This window comes from Zonotrichia albicollis, chromosome 9, assembly GCF_047830755.1.
Source record: "Zonotrichia albicollis isolate bZonAlb1 chromosome 9, bZonAlb1.hap1, whole genome shotgun sequence".
Lineage (NCBI taxonomy): Eukaryota > Metazoa > Chordata > Aves > Passeriformes > Passerellidae > Zonotrichia > Zonotrichia albicollis.
The window spans coordinates 36,308,000-36,330,446 of NC_133827.1; the positions used below are offsets into that span (position 1 = coordinate 36,308,000).

The 22,447-nt window shown below is 38.3% G+C and overlaps 1 long non-coding RNA gene across 1 annotated transcript in view; it reads right to left on the reverse strand.

The window, feature by feature from the left end:
* LOC113459000 (uncharacterized) overlaps nt 1–22,447 on the reverse strand; it is an 85,562-nt gene that overhangs the window by 50,279 nt on the left and 12,836 nt on the right. The window contains exons 3-8 of the long non-coding RNA XR_012581676.1: nt 22,196–22,383; nt 15,841–15,939; nt 14,478–14,642; nt 12,610–12,673; nt 7,407–7,468; nt 6,689–6,824 (exon numbers count right to left, since the gene is read on the reverse strand). This is a non-coding gene — a long non-coding RNA (uncharacterized LOC113459000). The remainder of the gene's footprint in view (nt 1–6,688; nt 6,825–7,406; nt 7,469–12,609; nt 12,674–14,477; nt 14,643–15,840; nt 15,940–22,195; nt 22,384–22,447) is intronic.

Below are 22,447 nucleotides of genomic sequence, written 5' to 3' on the forward strand. Positions count from 1 at the left end.
CATCTCTGGCTCTTCCCGCAACTCCCATCCTGAAGAACTCAGTTCATGTTTTCATTTGTCCATTTTCATTCTGAATCAGAGATGCTGCCTGAAATATTTAAAGGCTAAGGACCTCAGCAGGCGCTGGAGAATGCTGTCGATACTTTCCCTGTCATTTTCTTTGCTCTGTGGAGGATCTAGCACTGCAATAAGAATTCCAGACAGGCAAGAAAAATGATCCATATTACTGGACAATCTGCTACCCTTATCTCCTGCAGATCATGACCTTTTTACCTACAGCTCAGGAAAGCACTATATAAAAAGTATGAAAGGAGAAGTGCTTTATTACATAGTTGGTTCTACCATGCTGAATTAAAGAAATACCTTTATAGAATATAGAGGACAAACTGAATTTTAAAATAATCTTTCAGATATGTAGATATTATCCTGGGTCAAGAGGATGTAGAAATGGTTCAGGCTTTATTCTGCAGTGCAGAAGCCAGCACAGACTCAGGTACCCCACTTTGTGTGGGGCCATTTCATCACTGTTTTGCTGAGGGGGAGTTTGTGTAAGGCAGGTGTGGCTGTATTTACTGAATTATGACCTCAGAGGGGACAATCCCAACTGGAAGGTAAGACACATCCTCATGAAAATCATTCTCCAGGTGCTCAGCATTTCCATTGGGTACTATATATTACCATATCATCCCTTTGTGACTCAGGAATGCTCATATCTGATTCTGTAAATGCTCATTTATCTGTTTCACCTTGTCCATGACACCTCACTTAGCCCACACTGAAATGAATGGAAAGTTTTTCTGTCCTTTGGAGGGGAATTGAATCAGACTTAGCTAGAAGATAAAATGAGGTTCAGATTCAAAGATATTGAGGATAGGAGCATAAAAGTCCTTGGTTAGAAGATAGTTTGAATTTTTTTCTTATATTGCAGCATTAATTTTGTATTGAAACAAAAACATTTTTCCATTCTCATCCAGATCTTTGAGCTCTTCATCAGCTTATTTTCCAATACTGCAGCTTTAACACAGGTACTGAATCCTGCTTTTACATCTTTTAGCAGGAACTTTTGTAAGTGTCACTAAAACATAAAGAATCTGAGCTAGTGGTGATGAAGGTGTGCTGTTTTGGAAAAAATAGCACATTTTTGTGTGTATATTATCACTTTTGAGCCCTCTCTTGGTTATCTCTCTTTGTTTCACACAAGGATGGTATTAGTAGCCTGGAGCAATCTCTTTGTGCCCTTTCAATCAGAAACACTTCTTGATTTGTATACTTATATAGCACAGGCCACGCTGAAGTGAGAATTTATTTCCTGAAGAAAACAGATTTAATGTGAAAGGTGATCCTCAAAAGCTTCACAGCTCCAGTTGCCTTGGATAAGCCCCAAGAAAAGCAGCTGCTCTCTGAGTGAGTCTCCCACGTCTCAGAGCTGCAGACGAGGTGGGGAATGTTCTGTGCACAGCCCCCTCTCCTCAAGGACAATGCACATATTACAAGTACTAGAGGAGGATTAATGTGAAAAACAATAAACCCAGGCTTTCACTTCCTCACTCTGCATGGCATTGTTGTTCTGAGAATCTGCCCAGCAGAGCCTTCAATTAATTATATTCTCTCTCTACCCACCTTTAACTTTGCAATCATGACTCTCATAAAGCCACACCTTTCTAAACTTCACTGTGTTTGTAGGGAAAAAATAGCAACAACAACAACAACAACAACAACAACAACAACAACAACAACAACAAAGAAACAACATCAGTAAAATATTCACCATCTTTTAGACCACTTAAAAGAATATGGCAATAAGAATTTTTATTGGCAATTTAAGACTGTTTTTACATTTATTCTTAAATTAATGTGTGCAAAAATAGAGGGAGGACAGAGTCAGCAGCTTATTGTTTGGAGTGCTGAGAGCTGCCTAAAAGGACATTGTGCTGAGAATACTCTGCAACAGGAAAAGGAGACCCAGAGGCAAACAGCTATTATCTCAAGTAATCTTCAGTGAAGAGGATGTGTCTGTGAAATAACTTTTGAAGACCTTGGGTAATTCAGTCCCTCAACCTCTGCTCACCAAGCTACTAGATCAGAAGAGAAATGTTCATAAACCCTTTTGAAGTGCACCAAAACATATGGAATATGGTGAATGAAGGATGGGTTAGTGTGTGACCTAATGATGAGATGAACAAAAGAGGGGAAAAACATTGCACCTCCTTTTTGCAAGTTCCATTTATCCATGAAATAAAAATTGCATTTGTATTTGCATTTCCATTACACAGAATTGCTATCTTCTGACTTACCAGTACAATGGTATTGTTTTATTTATTTAAACTGGATGGTTTGCTTTCCACAGTATGACCAGCTGTGAGAAAAATAGGATTCAATAATGTGAACATTTCACAGTAAATAAAATGAATTAATACAACAATATAAAATCTGTGCTCAGCAGTTTCTCTAGGACAAAGTCTGTTCTAGAACTGTGCATTCAGCTTTCTAAACACTTGGAGAACTATAAAGGTTACATCTTGTTGTGTGAAGTAATACAAAAATATATAGAATTTCTGCTTAGGATTCTGCTAACTCACATCTCCCCATTTGAACAGTCACATGTTTAATTGTCTGTTTCAAGCAGAATATTTCTGCCTCTCTGTTTCTTGCTCATATTCATTACTGCAAGCTTCTCTGTAAAATCTTGCATTCTTGAAGGAAAGCAAACAGTGAAGTCATCTCTTAGTTTGAAGTGTAGCAAAACCAAAATGAAAATTAAAACACTTGCCTGCTTTTAATGCCCTCAGTAATCCTTTTTCTCCTTGACTACTTTGTAACAGCTGCAATCTTTCTATTTCTGATCCAGTGCAAAGGAAAAAGAAAAGCCTCTTGAAAATGCAGTGCTTGATTTTGGATAAGTACATATTTTTCTTCAGAAATTACTTAACTGTTCATATGTTCATAAAAGCACCTCAAACACTTAAGTTTAAAAAAAAAACACATTGTGTTTTTAACTCGGTATTATTCATTATAATGGAGTAGTTCAGGATGGTGAAATCAAACATTTAATCTCATTGTGAACTTATGTACATAAAGTGTTAGTTAGAGTGATATATAGGTATAACAGTGTTTTATTGTGAAGCATTTTTGAACTCTTTTTTTTTTTAAATAGATAATACTTAAAATGATTGAAATTTTAAAGCATTAATATTTAAGTCAAGCCATGTCTGACATTTTTTGAAAATACATTTCTGCACACTTCCATAAGCATCTGGAGCATGGAGCCATAACCAAAATCTGTGGCAGAAAGGGATGGCAATCACTCTCATATTTTGTTTCTCAATAAAAATAAAAAGCACTCATACATTCTACACCTCTCTTTTCTACAGTGCACACACTCTGAAATACTCTCTTTATCTTTCTTGAGAGATACATTTTACATGCTGTATACACCCAGGGTGAGATAAATGAATAAACTGAACAAAAAATACTGTAGCTATATTTATATTTAGCAAGACAACTACAGCCTGCATCCTCTGCTGATGACAATTAGTATGAAAGAGTAGAAATTATAGCAAACAAAAAACTTCTTGCACATTATGCATGAGCATCGAGCTGATTTTATTCTAATGTTCCCCGACATCCTCACAGCAGTCAGAAAGCTTGAAATGATTAAGCATAACAAAGATCTAAATACTATTTTTTCTTTTCATGCCACTGGTAAATTATAACCTTAAAAACATTTGGAATTTCATTGGTGCCATTATTTGATGTTCTTAAAAATACCCTGAGGAATTTACATATCCAGTTCTAATTATATATGATCTTTAATTCTATTTTTGTGCATTAAAATATAAGCTTTGCATCACCTCTTCTGCAAGGGTGAAATGCAGATTTTCTTCATGTTATTGTCTTTAAACACCACTTAAGTCAGAGCAGAATGGATGCTTGAGCAGAGCCTTGAGCTGGGTAAGGGATGGCTCTGCTTCCTTTAATGCTCCTGCAGTTGTGATAGGTATCCTCAGGTGTGGGTCTGGACTCCAGGTTTTGGTTTTTGAGGTTTTGGGGGTTTTTTTTTGCAAGAAGCAACACAGCAAAGGTTGTAAAGCAAAAGCACTCACTTTGAAAATCTGAGACTTCCCGCAACAAATGCTTTTTTCCCTCTGTTGCAGTATCCTCCTGCCCAATGATTCTTCTGCTGACAGTAAACTAAATATTGAACAGCCCTTCAAGGGTTTGGCACTTTACTTCTGAGCTTTTCAAGAAAATTATAAAATATCTAATTATTTCAATAATCAAGGCAATGAGTATTTGATCACTAACATCAAAGATAAAGCCATAATTCAAGAGCTGAGGTATATGCTTAATATTGCATTACTCATAACACAAAGAAAGTTATAATTCCCTTGAAAATGTGTTTTTTAAAGGTCATTTGGAACAGTGGAATGGAGAAATGCTGGGAATTAAATTATAAATATTTATTTAATTGTCCAAGACTTGCCATTGTGTCATTTGCCAAGCTGTTGGATGAAAGAAATCATGGTCAATTAAGGACATTAACCTCAAACTTGAATATAATAAAATAATGATCTGAAGTCCAACTAGACATTGTGAATAATATTAGTTTTTACACACATATCTTTTTATTATTATATTTCTTATTACTTTTTTTTATAATAATCCAGGCGTGGATGCTGGATTATCTGTTTAGTGTCAGTGAAGTAATTTTGTTTCTGTTTCTGATGGAGATACACTGAAAAGTGACTATGGAACATTATCATTGCCACTCCCTGGTCATTCCTGCTTGCCTTTCTCTTTCCAGCATCCTAAAGAGAAGCCAATTTAGTCCTGATCTCCCTTTTCCCACACCATTCCTCAAGGCTCAGCACCCCAGCTAGCACTGATCATTAAAAATGCACTTTGACTTTGATGTGACCTAATGCTCAAGCTGGAGCCAGCCAGGAAACAAAGCAACCATTTCTATTTTAATATTTCTAACATACCTTAAGCCGTTTGGAGATCTTCCATCAAAAGCAGTTGCTGCCTAGAGAGCCACTGTCAACTTTATGAAGCCTTGTGCCATGACAAGTTGTTCCTATCAAGATGCCCATCAGAATTAATTATCTGGCTGCAGATAATTAAAACTATTAACTACTATCTATTGAGACACAGGGAACTGCAAATGCAGAAAGGCCACTTAATTGCACCTGGGCTGATGGAGGAATGTGGGTTTGGACCCTTTCCTCCTTCTGCAGCCCCTGGAACAAATCCTGGTTACAAGGCTCCCTCAGGTGTGTCCAGGCACAGGGATTGGGGATTGAGTCCTGATTTTGCCACCCACCTCTTTACTGAGGCAGAGCAGTGAGTGCCACACTGCACAGAGGGACCCCAGCAACATCAAGTAATCTTCAATGAAGAGGACGTGTCTGTGAAATAACTTTTGAAGACCTCAAGACCTCAACTTTTGAAGAGCTCAAATCCACTTCCCAATCCATCTTTTTACACATTTCACCGGTTTCTCCTTCACTTTCTTGTGTGTGTTTCCACTGATTTGATCTCAAGTCATGCATCTCCCACTCACATTTAATCTTCTTTGTTAGTTAGATCCTGAGTATACCAAGTAGGACTCTGAGCTTCATTTATTCCCAGAAATGCTATGTATTTTCAGCAATATATCTGAACATTTTCTGCTGTGAATGTCCTCCCTGTGCAGTGCTCAGGTGTCTGAGTGATTGCCAATGCTCTTTAGTGGGCTGCAGACATCCTGGTATTAATCTGAGTAACTGCTCACCACTCATGTTCTCAAGAACCCCATCACTTCTGCTGCACAGCAACAATATTTGGGCTTTTGACTTTCTGAAATGCATGTAGCAATATTTCACACCACGTGCTAACCCAGGTTCTCAGGCAGAAAACAGCTGCAGTTATGCAGTTAAAAAAAAACAAATTCAAAATTTCTGTGTTTAAAAGTGACTTGTGGTCATTTTTTGGAATGAATTTTAATGGAAATGAAAATTCATAGCCCCCCTGAGAATATAAATCTTCCCAAACCTTCTAAAAATTTACAGCTGGACAAAGAAAGCCGGGTCATTGCCTCATTGCCCTTAGTGACATCAGGACAGTGGTTTGTGGCAGTGTCATTTGGCCACCACACCTGCCACAAAATGAATGTGAAAGAAGGAAAAAGGCCAGCTTTGTTATGTTGGCCACATTGTCAGTTTAAAGAATAAAACATTGTATGGGTTTCATCTCAATTATTAGATCTATAGTGGATAAATGATCCAAGTGAAAGGCTAAAGAGATTAAAGGAGGTTTATTTACCCAAAGAGCTCTCCAATTCTATGATAGTAGAATTCTTCATTGTAAAAAAACCCCACACTTTCATCTGAGGAACAATAGCGCAAATTGCAGATATTCACTAGCAGAGACAAAACTTACTTTAAAAAAGGCAACACAACTACTATTATAATTTCTGCTGTTAAGAAATATTTTAAATTGTACTTGTTCCCAAACCTCCACTTGGAGATCAAAGACCAACTTTAACAAGAAATTATCTCTTCTAAAAAAGAGGCCCAATTCTAAGGAATGCCTAAAATAAAAATGGGCATCCAGACAAAATATGTTTACAGTCAACTATCCTAGGGCAGCAAGAGCAACCCTGGAGTTTCTCACAGAGCTGCTGCTGCTCACTTTTATCTTAGCATACCTTAAAAGCAGCTTTTCTTCCTGTCTATGCCAGCTCTTCCACAAGAGAAGCTCAGCAGGAATCCTCAGAGTGAGATCCAGCAGCTGCCCTTGGACATCTCAGTGCCACAAATCCATTGCTGATGGGAGAGAGGGCCCTGGTGGGGAGAGGAGTGGCAAAGCACAGCATTAACACACCCCCCAAAAAACCTAGCCAAAGAATTGTAAGCATTTACATGAGATAAAAAAGAAATTTAAGGTAATTTAGACGTAGCTTGGCTAAAGCATAAGGCAGGGAATGCAGCCAGCAGATATTTTAAGGCCAGGTTTGCAGAGGAAATACTTAGAACAGGAATACAAAGAACTGTGAAACATGGTGCAAATAGGAGAGATCAAATGAAGGGAAAATTAACAAAATGTATTTGACAGCAAGGTTGTGTGGCTGCTTCATTGTGATTTTGTGAGGGAAGCACTCCAACCTGTTTCACTGGGTGCAGTAAAACACAAAACGAGCCGGGCAAGAGCAGAAGAAAATGTGCTGCAGAAAATGTAAAGTGCAGCAGTCAGAGGTGGAGCATGAGAGCATTTCCATCCCTGAAGTACCATTTCTGGCTGGTGTTTCACTGTGGTTCTTTTATTTTCCCCCTCTGGAACCGCTAACCTCCCACCACAAAGTGATCCCAAGCCTTGGGACAAACATCCAAAGAGCTGCTTGGGACACTGATGCCTCTGTAATTTACCTGTCTGTGTCATTTGTACCAAAGTCCTGCCTCTGGAAAGAGCCAGCAAATGGGGTTAGGTCCTGCAAGAAGTAGCCAGAAATTAACTACTCTGTGATAAAATATAAAAATGTAATCCAGTCCTGAGAATGTGTATAATTTCTCTAGTCTATTTTCATAATTGCATAGAAAATATTCTTGAACATTTCAGGTAGATTATTAGAGAACACTAAATTTATGCTGCTAAGTACTGCCTTAAAATACCTTTACCAGTCTTCAAAATGACAAACACCTGTCTTATCATTCACACCAAGAATAGGTTTCCACAAGAGCATAATAACAAAATGATAATTTGTGAGGTTCTGAAAGAAAATGAGAATTAAAAATAGTAAAATTCCTCAAGAATTAATGTTTTAATATCCCAATATCACTATAGTTTAATAAGAATGAGGTTTTGAGAATGAACTTAAAGCATAAATCCCTAGAAGAGACTTTCAGAAGCCTAACATGTAAGTATTTAATTAAAAAAAAATCAGCTTTAAGGTTTTAAATGTCTCTGTCAATAGAAAAGCAAGGAGAGGATGTAAGCACACACGATTACAAACAAGAGCAGCTCTGCACTGGAGATATTTAGGGAACAGAATACTTTGACAATGTTCAAGGTCCAAAATTGTTCCATCCAACATAGCAGTTTTATAAAAAAACCCTCAAATTAGACAATTGTTGATGCAAAGATTCCCCCTTTGTGGAAGGCAGACTAGATGCTTAGTGAATCCTGGCTGTTTCCAGATGCAGGGATGATTTCCATGAGACTTCAATTTCTGGGAAATAGGGTGGTTTATCTCAAAAGAAGACTGTTTGTCTGATGAGACCTGACCAGCCCATTTCTGCTTCATTTCTAAAGGAGGTTGCTTAACACTGGCAATTGTTTTATTTGTATAAACTAACATAAAAAGAAAATCAAGCTTCTACTTAAAAAAAAATAAATTGCATAACTGAAAGGAAATGGTCAGTTGTGTAGGAAATGGGAAGAATTTTCTGATGGTGAGTCAGAAGTGTGTGCACCATGGCATGGAAAGAGATGCAGCCACTGTGGCTCAAGTGTAGCAAACACAGAGCTCCTGCAGCATCACCAGTTTGCGTTTCACAGCAAAAGCCAGGCAGGAGACACAGAGCTGTTTGATGGCTCACTGCTGTGCTCAGCCCGCGCTGCCAGACTCATTCAGAGCAACCTGGGTGTCACTGGGAGGTCCAGAGGTGCAAATTGCAGCAAAAAGCTCCTCAGTTTGTAGAGGTGAAAAGCTATTTCTACCCCAAATCTCTCTTCCTGTGGTGGGCCATGAACACCTGCTCAGCAAGTGAACCCCTGCAGAGTTCAGTGATGTCTCCAGGCTTTGGATCCCATTTATGCACTTGATAAGCAGAAATTTGATCTCTAGACACATCTCGGTTCAAACTACACAAGATACTGCAAGGTGAGATGCCATAGTTTCAATTACTTTTCTTCAACTGGGTGTGTGTAAGAGAAAGAGCAAACAAAATAGACAAAACTGCTGTTATTCAGAAGCCACCCTGAGAAACAGGGAGACAGGGAAAGATTAAATGTGACAGGGACTCCCTGGAGGGCTTTGTGAGAGTTAGAGAGGACTTTTTTTAACCCTGGCACATCTGAAACTGAGAATCTGAGGCAACAAAGGAATAACAGTAGTTCAATTGCAGGTAACTTTATTTTTAATTCATCTGAGAAATGCTCTGGAAAACTATTTAAAGCACAGTGGAACATTATACAAATAATACTTCCTTGGACAACAAAAGAAAAAGTAAGGCATGCCTAATTTGTGAGAGGAAATTGCTGGAGAAGCTCAGATAATGCTGTAGCCTTTTGTTGATTTTCCTTAATAGGGACTATAATTGCAGAATGTGTCTATGTGCTATGAATAGATGCTGTGAATGAATTTCAGGTACCCTGCTAGTCAATTTTTCTTACCAACAAATGCACACCCCAGAAAACATTTACCTGTGTGGCAAGTAGCATTTAATCAATGTACTTTGCACAGCTGATGGAATTTCAGTGGGGATTCATTAGAGGCTCCCTTAAATGTGTATTTGGCACTGCTGCCAGCCCAGCTGTGGGTCAGGCAGAGGAAGGATGAAGCCAGAGCCCAGCTGGAACACAGGTGTGCTGGAACAGAGGTATCAGGAATTCTATCCACAACTAGAATTCCACAGCTGGACAGACACCCATATACAGAGTTCTCTCTCAGCTTGGAAAAGTGGATGTGGAGCAGAATCTCACAGGTTTTAGTATCTCCAAAATGAAAGGGGAAGCAGATCCTGTTTAACATGAGAATCGATATTTAGTGACTCTCAGTGACATAATTACTGAATCTATCTATACCACATAAAACTGTCTTCAGATGACATATCAGTTGATAGTCTAAGTAATGCTTCTGCTTAGTTGCCATTGTGCTTGAAGCCTGCCATTCTTCCCAAAACCAGCTGGGCAGTTGGGTGTTGCATGGTCCCAAGTGGAAGAGGAAACACACTGAGCTTTCTTAACATGACTTGTGTGTGAATTTATTTGTGTTGGATTCCACTATTTTCATGTGTTTTCTGGATGAGTTACTGCTTAATCTGAGCTGAAATCTAAGAAACCAGAAGTGTGAGATGAGGCTAAAAATCTTTTTTGAGGAATCTGACTGAAAATAACACCCTGCCTTGATTTAGCAAAGTCATGTCTGGAGAACTGTGCTTACCACCTTTGCCAGGAGCTGAGATGGAGCAGCTGTTGAATGACGATTTTTGGAAAACCACACAATTATTTCAAATAAAATTTCTAACAGTTGTCATTTTAAGGTAATGAAAAAACTTTTGAATAACTTCTCTTATAACTTTTCTGTTTATAGTTTTCCTAAGATATTTTCTTTTTACTGATAGTTACAAATACATAAATAAATAAATAAATAATCTAAAAGAATAAATCTGCATGGGTCACCTGACTTCAGTGGGTTCCTGACAACTGGAAGGAGTTAAATTTCCAGCCTTGTGATTTAGAGCATGAGAAGAGCCACATCAGGTCTGCTTTGGGCCATCAGCCACTCTCCAGCAGTGCATACCAAGGGAGAAATTACAAGGGTAAGACTTTGCAACTGAGGCAGAAATTACATCTACTAAGTCCTCAATGGAGTTTTTTCCTTCTGTCAATTCTGCTGCTGGAGTTTTAACCTCAAATATATTTCTGGCTCATAGCCATGATTTTGACTAGTTGTTTAACTAGTCTAACTAAATGGATCATTAAACTGGATGTTGGAAAATGACCTTGTGGTAGTTTGGATCCTGTAACCCCAACAGCCCATTTGCTGTCCTTTTGTTCTTCTATTTTGAGAAACAGAGAGCAATTCCTTTCTCCTAATTTCTTTATTTATAATTGCACAGACCTGTGCCATATCACCCCCAGTCATTTGTTTTCCAGCCCCAGGCTTGCTTGGCTGTTTTCTTTGACAAAGGAGCTATTCAATATGTTTGCTCATCCTTCTCCCTGACCGGAGTTCTTTTATTTTCTCTTTCCAGATGAGAAAAGATCTAAATAAATACTACCCAGAGACCTCTTACTTTCTTTGAAGACTGCAGTGATCTTTTTAACAGTGCTGTGTAAAAATGACATATGTGAAATACAATGAAATTTGTCGAGAGTTCCAACGCTGAAGATTAAGTAAATATGATTTTACTCTCTGTACTAAATCTGCTGATGAAGAAGCTAAATTCTGATCAGCAGCAGTTACAGTAACCAGCTCGCCTGCTTCTCTCATGCTGGGGATAATTCTGCCTTGGAGATGCCATTTGTTGATATCTCTTTGCCATGACAGATGTTTAAGCTGATACTTCTTCAGATGACAAGACTGAAAATAGACTTAACTCCATTTGATGGAAACCCCCCAGCATCAATGGAACCAGTGCAGACCTCGAGCCCTTTATCTTGCCTCTCAGACACTACTTTGGCAGCCCCATATATGATAATGTAAGAATAATTGCTTATTACATCTCTGCTGTAGCATACAAGCATTGTGTAACTCAGCATTAATGTCTGACAACCCAGCTGTCATCTTTCCAAAAATACTTGCTCTCTAACTACTGTAGCTGCTGCTGCTGCTTCTACTTCAAACCAAGGCAAGGGATTTTGCTCTGGGCCATTTTGACAGGGTGTTATCTTTTGAAAAGACAGATGTTTGTGCTGCAACTGTCTGGTGGTTTTAAGGCTCATGCACATGTTTCAATAAATAAGTGCTAAATTACTTGCCAGGTTCTGAATTAAAAGTGGACTTCTAGAGAAATGTGTAGGTGAAAGCCAAAAGTAAGATGAGCATGCTCACAAAAAACAGTTTCAAGTCACCTTTGAAAAAACATGAAAAGCCAAGAAGCTCTGGCTTAAAGGCTTATGAATGTGAAAAGACACTGAGAATTTATAAAATAGATGGTGGTGTCATTTTCTGCCCTTCTCCATTTCATTTCCCAAGAGAAATACTTCAAAGGGAGGGCAAATAATTCCTCTCCTTATTAGGGATTTTATTATTTGAAGTAGTATGTAGGTCCTTATTGACCCAACTTTGATTTGTAAGCTGATGATGAAATTAATTTGGCCTTTGGTGTAACCACAATTAACTTCTCCAGAAGGGAGGTGATTCCATGTCCTGCAGTAAAAAAGTCGTTTTGGAAGGAGCAACCTGGAGCCTTTGTGTTGTCTGAGGCTTCAATAGACTCGTGCCAGCTGAAGTGGATTCCCTGCCTCTGGCTGCTCCTCTGCCCTGTGTGGAATTTCACCTTGGCAGACAAATTATGGAAATTCTCTCTCATCAGAATGAATGATTATTATCTGATAGAGGAGTTTAATTCCTCATTCAGATTCCCCACAATGGACCAAAGAAAGACTTGGAGAATGGCACTGACTGAACAGAGTCTAATATTCTTTAGAAAGCCTGGTTAACCTGTCACTGCTAAATGAATATGTGTTGTGTCTCTGTGTACTTTACACTCTGTCTTGTATTAATAAATGGAAATAGGATAAACTACTTGAGGTTTAAAACAACTTACAAGGAAATATATGAGACACTTCCCTCCCTGTGGTAATCTGCAATTGCTTCTGAATAAAGAGTGGGGAGGAAGAAAGAGAAAAGAAAAATAAGGATTTTTAAAAGTATTCTGAAAGAGTCTTCTGCTATTAACTTACCAGAATGTCAGTCTAAGGACTCTGATTCTGGGAAATTTGCTCAGTCAGATCCCTTCAAGTCATTCTGGAATCACAGATAAGCAAACATAAGACAAATAATTCAGAAAATATGTATGAAATGTGGGGAGCCAGTGAAAGGCACAGATCTGAAATGTTGAATGTACAGACTCCTCCTCAGGGCTTTGCTGTGTCAGCCATGCATCTGCACTGCTCAGCATCCCATCTCCATCCCACATCCACCCCTTCTCCATCCCATCTCCATCCCATCTCCATCCCTTCTCCATCCCCTCCCCACAGCTGCTCCAGGGATGATGACTGACAGTGTCCCAACAGCAATTCCTAATAATTTTCCAACTTTGACAATTAATAACTAACGATCCCTATACAATCAAATGGGATTTCAGACCCATGGTTTAAACTCAATTTACTGCACTTTCATAACTGTATTTTTTTTTCTCTTTTCCTTCCCCTGAAGGCACCCTCTTCGTTGAATTCTGGGAGGTGAAGATTAAGCTGACAGATGGTATCAGCAGAAGAATGATTATGAGTTTTAAAAACCTTGATATTTTGGCTTAGTACACCATTTTTCATGCAAATACTGACATGGATATTAGCATCCAATTAAGAAAGTGTAAAACTGTGCCATTCTGTTACAGTTTACATTACAATCATTTAATGTTTCATTAAAAATACTAAGAAGGGCTGCTCTGAAAGGGATAAAAATCAATGATCTATATATCACTTCTGCTGCTTTGCTCTTCTGGCACAATGTGGCAGTGAAAATGGGCTATAAATGTCTTTAAATTATTCTGTTAATATGAGTTGCTTTTTGAATTTTTTGTGTTCTGTCTTTATCAAAGGATTGATTCATATCAGGACACACTCCCTGGTGTTAAGGGAGTGTTAGCAACATAAAATGTCAACTCTTCTTTCTTTATAGGGTACTTCCAATTTATTTCAATAGGTTAGGTGATGTCTAAACATTCACCCTTTGTTATTTGGACAAGGACTGTCAGTGCAGTTTAAACAGCAAAACCACCTGATTGTCCACAGACAAATGTTTTTAAATGTCCTTTATTTACTGTTTAGTTTTGGTTTTTGTGAGAAAACCCATTTTCTTGATACTTCCACTGAATAATAACACACTCTGTTATTAGAAGAAATTCTCTGACTTTTTGAATATCATCACATTCACATCACTTTTTAAAAATAAGGAATAAATGGAAGGAAATTTCCCAGCCTCACACTGCTGTGAGGTAATATATTAAATAACCTATATTTATTATTAAAACCTCAAAATAATTATTCCATAGGAATACTTTTCTCTGCAAACACTATTACCTAGTTAGCTTAAAATTAAAATAAAATTTGGAGTGTCTTAAAAATTTTTCTAATGAAATGCTTTGAACATTTTGAAACATGTCCCACAGTGGCATTGGGTCAAGAAAATTCAATATACTATGCTTATTTTCATAAATGTCAGGGATTCAGTGTGCTAGATTTTTGCTGTTTTAACCAAGAAAGATGTAATTCAAAAGGTTTTGTCCAAGTATATGTACATTAGTTCACTTCTTTCTCACAGACAGTGAAAAGGTATAAATCTCCTCCTTCTCATCATATCTTTTATCAGTGAACAAAATATGACAACAAAAATCATTAAAATCTCATTAAATTCTGGTTTTGTGAGAAATTTTAAAAATTTTGGACATGCAGCCACATTATTGAGTTAATGATGTAAGTGTTACATCACGAGTAAACCAGGGGCAAAGTTGTGTACACTGTGTTCAGAGATAATAAAATAACACAACTGAACCCTTCCCTCACAGACTGACCCTCAGCTTGGGGACAATCACCTGGACAGGTGTCACCCAAATAGCTTGATCAGTTTAAAAAGCATTTGAGACTAAAAACCTGTAACAATCCTCCTTCCTGCTTTGTTTTTTTCCTTCTTATTAAAAGTGGACATCCATCCCAACTTTGTGGCTCCTGCAGCTGCTGGATCCAGGCAGGATAGCAAACCTGGATGGCTCAGCCTGGAAAAAAGGCAGTGAAGGTTCTGAGTGCTGGAAATCAAAGAAACTACCAGCCAAACAGAATTGCACCATAAACAGCAACAGCTGCTTGCAAGTATTGCTTGCAGATTGTCTTCTTTATTAGGAGATATCAAAACCTCCAGTGACAATTCATCACTTTTCTAATCCTATTAGCAATAATGGAAAAATGCCAAGTCATTTCCCTGAAATTTCCCTCTGCTTTCTTTACATCCTTAAAACACCCAAGACTGGAGTACAACCTGAGTCCAAGAACATTGGCTGGCTCTTAGTTGACTGAAAAAACCCAACCTTGTGCTAGAGAGGCTTTACCAAATTGTTTTAGAGGACAGCAAAACACCAGAGTTGAGATTCCTAATTGGAAATGCTGAGGCTTATTTGTTTTATTTCATTTGCACACGGGTTGGTGGCAAGACTGCTCTAAAAGTCCACACTTCACCATAATTCCTGATAACCATTGTCTCGGACACCAAAATTATTGTAAATGCTTTAAGATCTGAAACACTGCCACAATAAGCAGTAGCCTGACTGACTTTGCAAACTCCTCTTGTAAAATTTTCAGACTAGTGTTTATTTTTATGGTTGGTATAAAGGGTTGAATATTGTTTAATTTCATGCAATGGCTAGAAGCTAATGCTAAAAAACTCAAATTCAAAGGAATTTATCACAGATAGGCAGCCATCAGGACAGTTTACCTAGGAAAGCAATGGATACTTACACACATAAAATCCCTATTAGTCATTTAATTCAAAGAGCAAATATTTTAGAACTTTTTTTCCAAAGGGTCAAAATATCATCATCTGAAAAAGTACAAAGAGTCAGAACATTTCTTCTGAAGTGAAATATTTTGATATCTTTTCACAACATTGTTCCAGGTTTTTTACCAGTTCCCACAATGTATCATTGGAGGTTTTGTGGAACATTCCAAGAGCCGTGTAGGAACAGAGTGTGAATGGGGCAAAAAAAACCCCATCTGTCTGCTCTGTAAAAAATAAAGAATTTCAGGATCTGTGCTACAATATGTAGAACCTCCTGTGGTTTTTATTCTTCAGGCACAAGGCAGCAGTTTTACAATGTCACTTAAACAAAGTGACCTGCTCTACTCTGCTGGGATTCAGCCATACAGGACACAGAGAGGGCTGTTCCTCAGCTTGGAGAAAAGGATTTAATGAATACTCACTCTGTGGATCAGCCCAGTGCCAAGAGAGAGAGGTGAGCAACGAGTGAAAACTTCCAGTGCCTCTTCCCAGATGTGTATGCCATTTATCTCACCTGTATTCTGGTAAACAAAATTCAAGGGAGAACACATTAAAGAACCAAACTAATGATCTGCAGAGATCCTTGTGTTAACGTTATCTCTTTATACTAAAAAGATGCTTTTAGCTAAATGCCTTTGCAGTTCCCTTCCTGGGCACCTAAATGAATGAAAGGGTGATAATGGCACTTTCATTATTTTAGGGACATATTTACACCTTAACAAAAGAGCTCTTGGCAGGGGGCACAAAACAGAGATGCAAGAGCTTGAATTAATAGGAAAATATTTTGTGGGCCATGTTTGAAATGAACATGTAAACTGCTATCATCTTCAGTTTAAAGAAAAAACCTAAATATGGTAATGAGATTTCTAAAACAGCAGTCAAACTTCATCCCCTCATTGTATCAAAAAGTCTGTTTCTGTAAGTTTTCAGGAATAAACCCACAGGAATGTTTCTTGGACAATTAGGAACTCAGGAATTTCTTTCCATACATGAAATCATGGTTTTCTTTTGTGACAAATATAATCTCTTAAAACAAAACTTCAAGTACATACAGACACCAGAAAACTTGAGCCACCAGTCTGTTTAAAAATTTGGGGCTCTGATCTTAGCAATTTCAAAGGCATGCATTTTTAAGGAGAATTTCAATAAAGTTTATCCTTTTTAAGACATTAAGTTTACTTATGAATTATGGAGTTATCAGGTTCTGGTCTCATATTCTTCTGGACAGTTTTCAGTGCAGTGTCCAGCAAGATGCAACTTCTCAAGGCTAACAGAGGAACACAGGAAAATTTCTTCCTCCAGATGGTCCTTCTTAATTTGGCATTTGGTGACTGGAACAAAAAAACCCCTTAATATAACCTTAAAATAAAGAAAATTATGAAATCTGAAGTCAAAATTTAAAGCAATGCACAACACTGAAATATGCCAGCATTTGATCTAAGGATGCTACAGAATTAGCATAGTGAGCATATGTTCATGTTCAAAGATAACAGACATTTATGATAACCCTCCCTAAACTTAGCTCATCTATCATTTACATATTTAAATGTTCCATGTTTTTTTTTTTAATGAACTAAATCAGGGTCACCTTCATCATTTGTACAGAAATATACACACAGCTTTCATTTATATAAATGTTTAACTACAAATATTGCACCTCAATTTTTAAACAGTAAATCTGTATCAAATTGCTCATTTTCTTAGCCAGCAATTTTTGTAATTTATAATTGTATTTTCTTTCTCTGCTTATGTGCCAAAACTCTGTCTGCAGAAATGCTACTTGAATCTTATTTCTCCAGACCTGAGTTGATTATTTGTTGGATCTGGTTTTCCTCTTCTCAATAATCTTCTTAGTAAAGTCCTCCTGGACAGCAGCAATCTAGCTGCTCTAAAGTTTTTATCAGAACTTCTATAATTCCAGAAAAAAAAAAAAGAGAACTCATAATTCTAGCACAAGCCATTTCTAATAAACATTTCTGACTAGCTTACTATGAGCCATTTGGTATGGACAGACAAAGAGGGTGATCTAACAGCATAAATCTCATAATTGCATTAAAAGCATAGGTGAATGTCTAAAAACCCCCAATCACAAAATTATCTCAAGACATTTTGAAAGCATATTAAAAAGGCAGATGTTTCTATTTTTCCCCTTTGTATATATGGTATTTGTGGGAATCATGACACTCATGAGAATGACACAGGAGCATTCAAAATTTTACCTGAAAAGAACAGATTTGAAGTCATGCCTTCCTAAGCAGTTGTGTGGTTTGCTGTGAGCCTGATGTAATATTTCAGCTGTGACCATTTCTCTCTGATTTTTGGCGGAAACACAAAGCTGTGTGTCCAAGCTGGCCTTTGCTGTAGACACATTTCCATCCAGAACAAGTTGATCCTTCTGGTTTACTCACCTCCAGCAGCAGTCTGGAATTGGAGGCTGGCAGGGCTGTGTATGGACCTAAATCCTTCTTAGAATTGATGGGAAAAATATCTTCTTTTTTTTTTTCTTTTTTTCTTTTTTGCCTAGTGAGCTCTGATTAGGTTACAAAGTCAAAAATCTCCATCAAGACACAACAAATACTCTTATTAGCATGGATAAATCTCACAGCATTTGTATGAGAAAAAGCTGGACGTTTAGTGAGGTCAATTTTGGAGCTGTGTTTGTGTTCCACATTTAATTACCACAGGCCAGGGAAGCTTGCCAAGGGCACTGCTGTAGCTTTTTACAGCAGGTTATGTACTTACATTTTATATATGAATATCTAAAGGTACTTGAGGGCACTACTGGAGAAGCAAACTGCATTAGCTGCTGTGCCAGTGGATATGCAGCTTCCATGGCTTCTAACAATGTTTTCTCTTTATTGGGAAGCTTTAAAAGCCCTGCATCCATTTTTACACTTTGGCTACACCACTAAAAACCCCAAAATACAGTGCAGAGTGTTGGGGAGTGTGCATTAGCTCTGCTATCATTCTTGCTCTTGGTTAAGGAACCCCCCCAGGCCATTTGTCAGTGTTATGAAGCTCCCCCAGCGAGTGCAGCCAGCCATGGCATCCAAGGTGCCAAGTGCTGGGGGTACCTGCCTCCCTAGAAAGGCTTGGGGCAGTGGATGAGCTCATTTCAGGGTTAGAGAAGCATTTTAACGCTTTTTGCTGTTTCCATCCTCAGTGCCTTGCACTGGCTGCTGGAGGCACTTCCACACTGCCAGCACTAACAGGGATTAGTTTGATTCCTTGCCACTATGGAAATTAGAAAATCAACCTTACAGGACCAATCCACCACAGAACCATTTGCTAAGCACCTCATCCATGTGTTTTCTGAACACTTATTATGTGGCACAGCTACCAGAAAGGGAAATATTTCACATCAGGGTGTACGGAACAATGTTTGGTATTCAGCACTCTACAGCCCATGGTTCAGGGAGACACCACCATTAAAACCAGAGGTTTAGACCCAAATGAATGTTATACATTGTAGGGGAATCCCCAGTGAGACAGGCCCAAAGGACTGCACTGAGAATGGGTTAAAATTTAGCCTGGATAATGATCTTCTGCTGCTATTAATCTAGTATATGGCACAGGAATACAGCACATAAAGTTACAGATTTTTCTTTTCTATAATCAAAAAAGCAATAAAATGAGATATTCCCAAGCTTCCTGTGTTCACATAAATGAAAAACAAAATTTTAAAAACAAAGACCTATATTTGAGTTCCAATTTTTTTCAGGCAGGCTTCAAATCTCAGAAGTGTAAAACAACAAAAAATTATCTCTCAACAAAAAACCTGCCTTTCATTGTTCCCCTTTCCACTTAGGGCCAAAAGTCTGCTGACATTTCATTCATCTGCATCAAATTAAGTTTGGGTGGGAGGCTGTGTTTATTTGCTTTCTTTTCTCCTAGGAAAGCTGACCTGGTTATTGAACATATCTGTGTTGTAAAAATCTAAAATATAACTTCCTTGGTGCTGCTATTTTCCCACAGATTGCACAATTCTGCATTCCCAGGTTATCAAAATCTGCTTAAATGAAAACTTTAAGTGGGAATGTAAAATTAAAGAAAAACCTTTGTCTCATTCCCCTGTTATGAGGACCAATTTAATTATTGTTTAATCTGATAAATAAGAAAATATTCATTGAATATCTAGTCATTAGAATGCCAAATAATTATGTATTTGGCTTAATAATTTAGCTGCCTTCAATCTACCAGTCTTCATTTCTCTGCAAGAACATATCATAGTCTTCATCCTTTATCTACTAAATATTAAACATTTTGATGTTTGCCTGGTGCCACCCTATGTTCAGCGTAGAGTTTTATTACAGAAGAACAAAATGAGGCTTGCAAATGTAAAATCTCCCAGGCTGCCCTCGGGTAAGTACAATGCTTACATGCAAGAGTTATTATAATGAATCTGATAATTATACCATACACAGAAGGCAAGGAGGAGGATGGTGCAGGAATGCACTGCACCAGAGCTGTATTTCAGCTGCAAGAGGAATGAAAGTTTAACTCTTGTTTTGCTGAATTCAAGGGCAGATTTGCCACAGAGAGCTGATGAACAGGCTGCTTCTCTCCTGACACAATCACTCCTCTGTAAACACCAACACTTGGACTAACTTCAAAGTTGGCTCTTTTAAGACTTAAATATATGTTTATGCAAGCAGCCACCATTTTCTGCACTAGGTGGGAAATGCTGCAAATGTTGGTTGAAAAAATAGCAAAAGCTCTTGCAGTTGTGCCAGCAACAGACACTTTTCAGCAGGCATTTGATGGAGCTTTCAAGTCTCATTGGTGCTGTATTTCCATGTTTTGAGGTTCCAGCAAAGTGATCAAAATATGTATATTACCGTACTTGAAAACAAAACAAAACAAAGAAAAAATGGAAAAAAAATACTAAATACATTGAATCGGTTGCATTTGCAGCAAATTACAATTCATGATATTCCTGCCTTTGTTTTGTTCCTTTTCTGGCTTCTGAAAAGTAGGCATGCTGCTGCCCCAGTAATATTTACAGCACATGGTAAAACTGATTTCTCTGTGATCAAAATCCCTCATATTTTACTTCCCTGCTTATTCTTAAACACAATATTGCTCTCAGTTAGGCTGCATAATAAAAGCATGTCTAATAACAGCGACTTCTTGTTTGTGCTCCTCACATCACTGACATTTAGAGCATAATTGTACAATGGCATAATGGGGCTCATAGAACATTTTCAATAACAGTAGATGGTCACAATTTCACTCCCACCTAGTATTTCTACTGCATTATACATTAATTATACCTTAATTAGAAAATTATATCAACTAGAGTAACAGAGTGCGCTGCTTTTGCCTGGGATAGAGATAATTTTCCTCATAGAGCTAACGTGGGGCTGTGTTTTGGAAAGTGTTGATAGCACAGGGATGTTTTAGCTATGGCTGAGCAGAACTTACACTGCCAGGGCCTTTTCTGCTCCTCATCCCCTCCAGCAGCAAGGGGGCTGGGGGCACAGGGATTTGAGACAGGGCACATCTGGGAGAGCAGACCCCAAGTGACCCAAGGGTGTCCCATCCCTGATGGGGTGATGGAACCTGGCTTTTTGGGGATGGCTGCACACCTGCCTGGACATGGGAAGTGAGCAATGAATTCCATGCTTTGCTTTGCACTCTGTGTTATTATTTTCCCTACTGAAGTGTCTTTATCTCAACCCACGTGTTTTCTGCCTGTCGCTTTTCTGGTTCTCTCCTCAGCCCCACTGGGGAGCAGCAGATCTGTGAAACTGAATTGCTGGCTGGGGTTGAACCATGACACCATGAAAAAGTGATCCTTTCTTGAAACACAGCATGAGCATTTTCATCTGCAAAAGGGGCAAGATCAATATTTAATTACCTCAGGAGGAGCTGGGAGAGCTGCCCAAGAACACCCTGCAAAGGGCCACTGACCAGTTAAAGAGAGAGAAAATTCTGCTCTTATTTAAGATGTGTCAACACCTCAATAGAAAGGTGTGACTTGTGCAGCCCAGCCTGTGAGACAGCTCCCCTGGGCAATGGGGACACTGGTTAAGCAGTGGCACTTTGGTATGGCCTTGAGGAGAGGTGTGAACACGAGGCACAGGCATGGTGCTAAAGCACATTCCCCCTGCACTGCTGGTAAAGGTGCCACGATTTACCCAAAGCTTCTGTTGTAACTTCATTCTGCTGGCAGGACTTACCTTGATATGAATTTCTGGAATAATTCCAGATATGTCATGCACATAAGAATTGGAAACAAAGCATTTATTGAGCTACATGGTTTATACACTGCTTTGTGTCCATAAACTAAGTGAATTACTTCTTATGTGCTAAAAATGTTCAGTGTGTCTCAGATGCCATGTACACAGCAGAGTAAAATAAAATTTGAAACAAAATAAAAAATATTTATACATATCATATTTATATACTTTTGAATTTCTTCTCTTCTGACTTTGTGTTTTATATTTGCAGTTGAAACATTATGCTAAACTCCTTGGCACACAAACTCATATCCTTTTACAAGTCAGTTGGCTGCCTTATAGTGCATCACTCTATTGGAAAATCACAGCTGGTGAGAACTGGCACATCATGGAAAAATACAGAGCATTTTACAGATATTTTGGATTCTGAAGTGGGCAGTTGGGGAAAGACAGTGGAGAACCCTTGTCAAACAAAAACTGCATATGCAGAAACTCCTCTGTGCCAAGAAACTCTGGATAACTCAAGAATGCTGCCTGCAGACAGTGCACTGATAAATCAGCGTGAAATCCAGTCAGATCTGAAGGAAAGACTCACTTTGGCATGCAGTGATTGTCCTCCTGCCCCTTATTCATGTCCTGTGAAAACTTCAAGGCACTTCCATGTGTGGCACATCCCAGAAGCACTGGTGGGCAGTGACTTCTTGTCTCAGTGCATCTCAGATGGAATTTGCAGCATTTAACATCTAACAGGGGCTATGGTGGAGTTACCTGTGCATCAAAAACCTGAAATAAGGGACAAAGTAAAATATCAGCCAAAGTCTGCTCAGAAGCATAAAAACTGAAACAA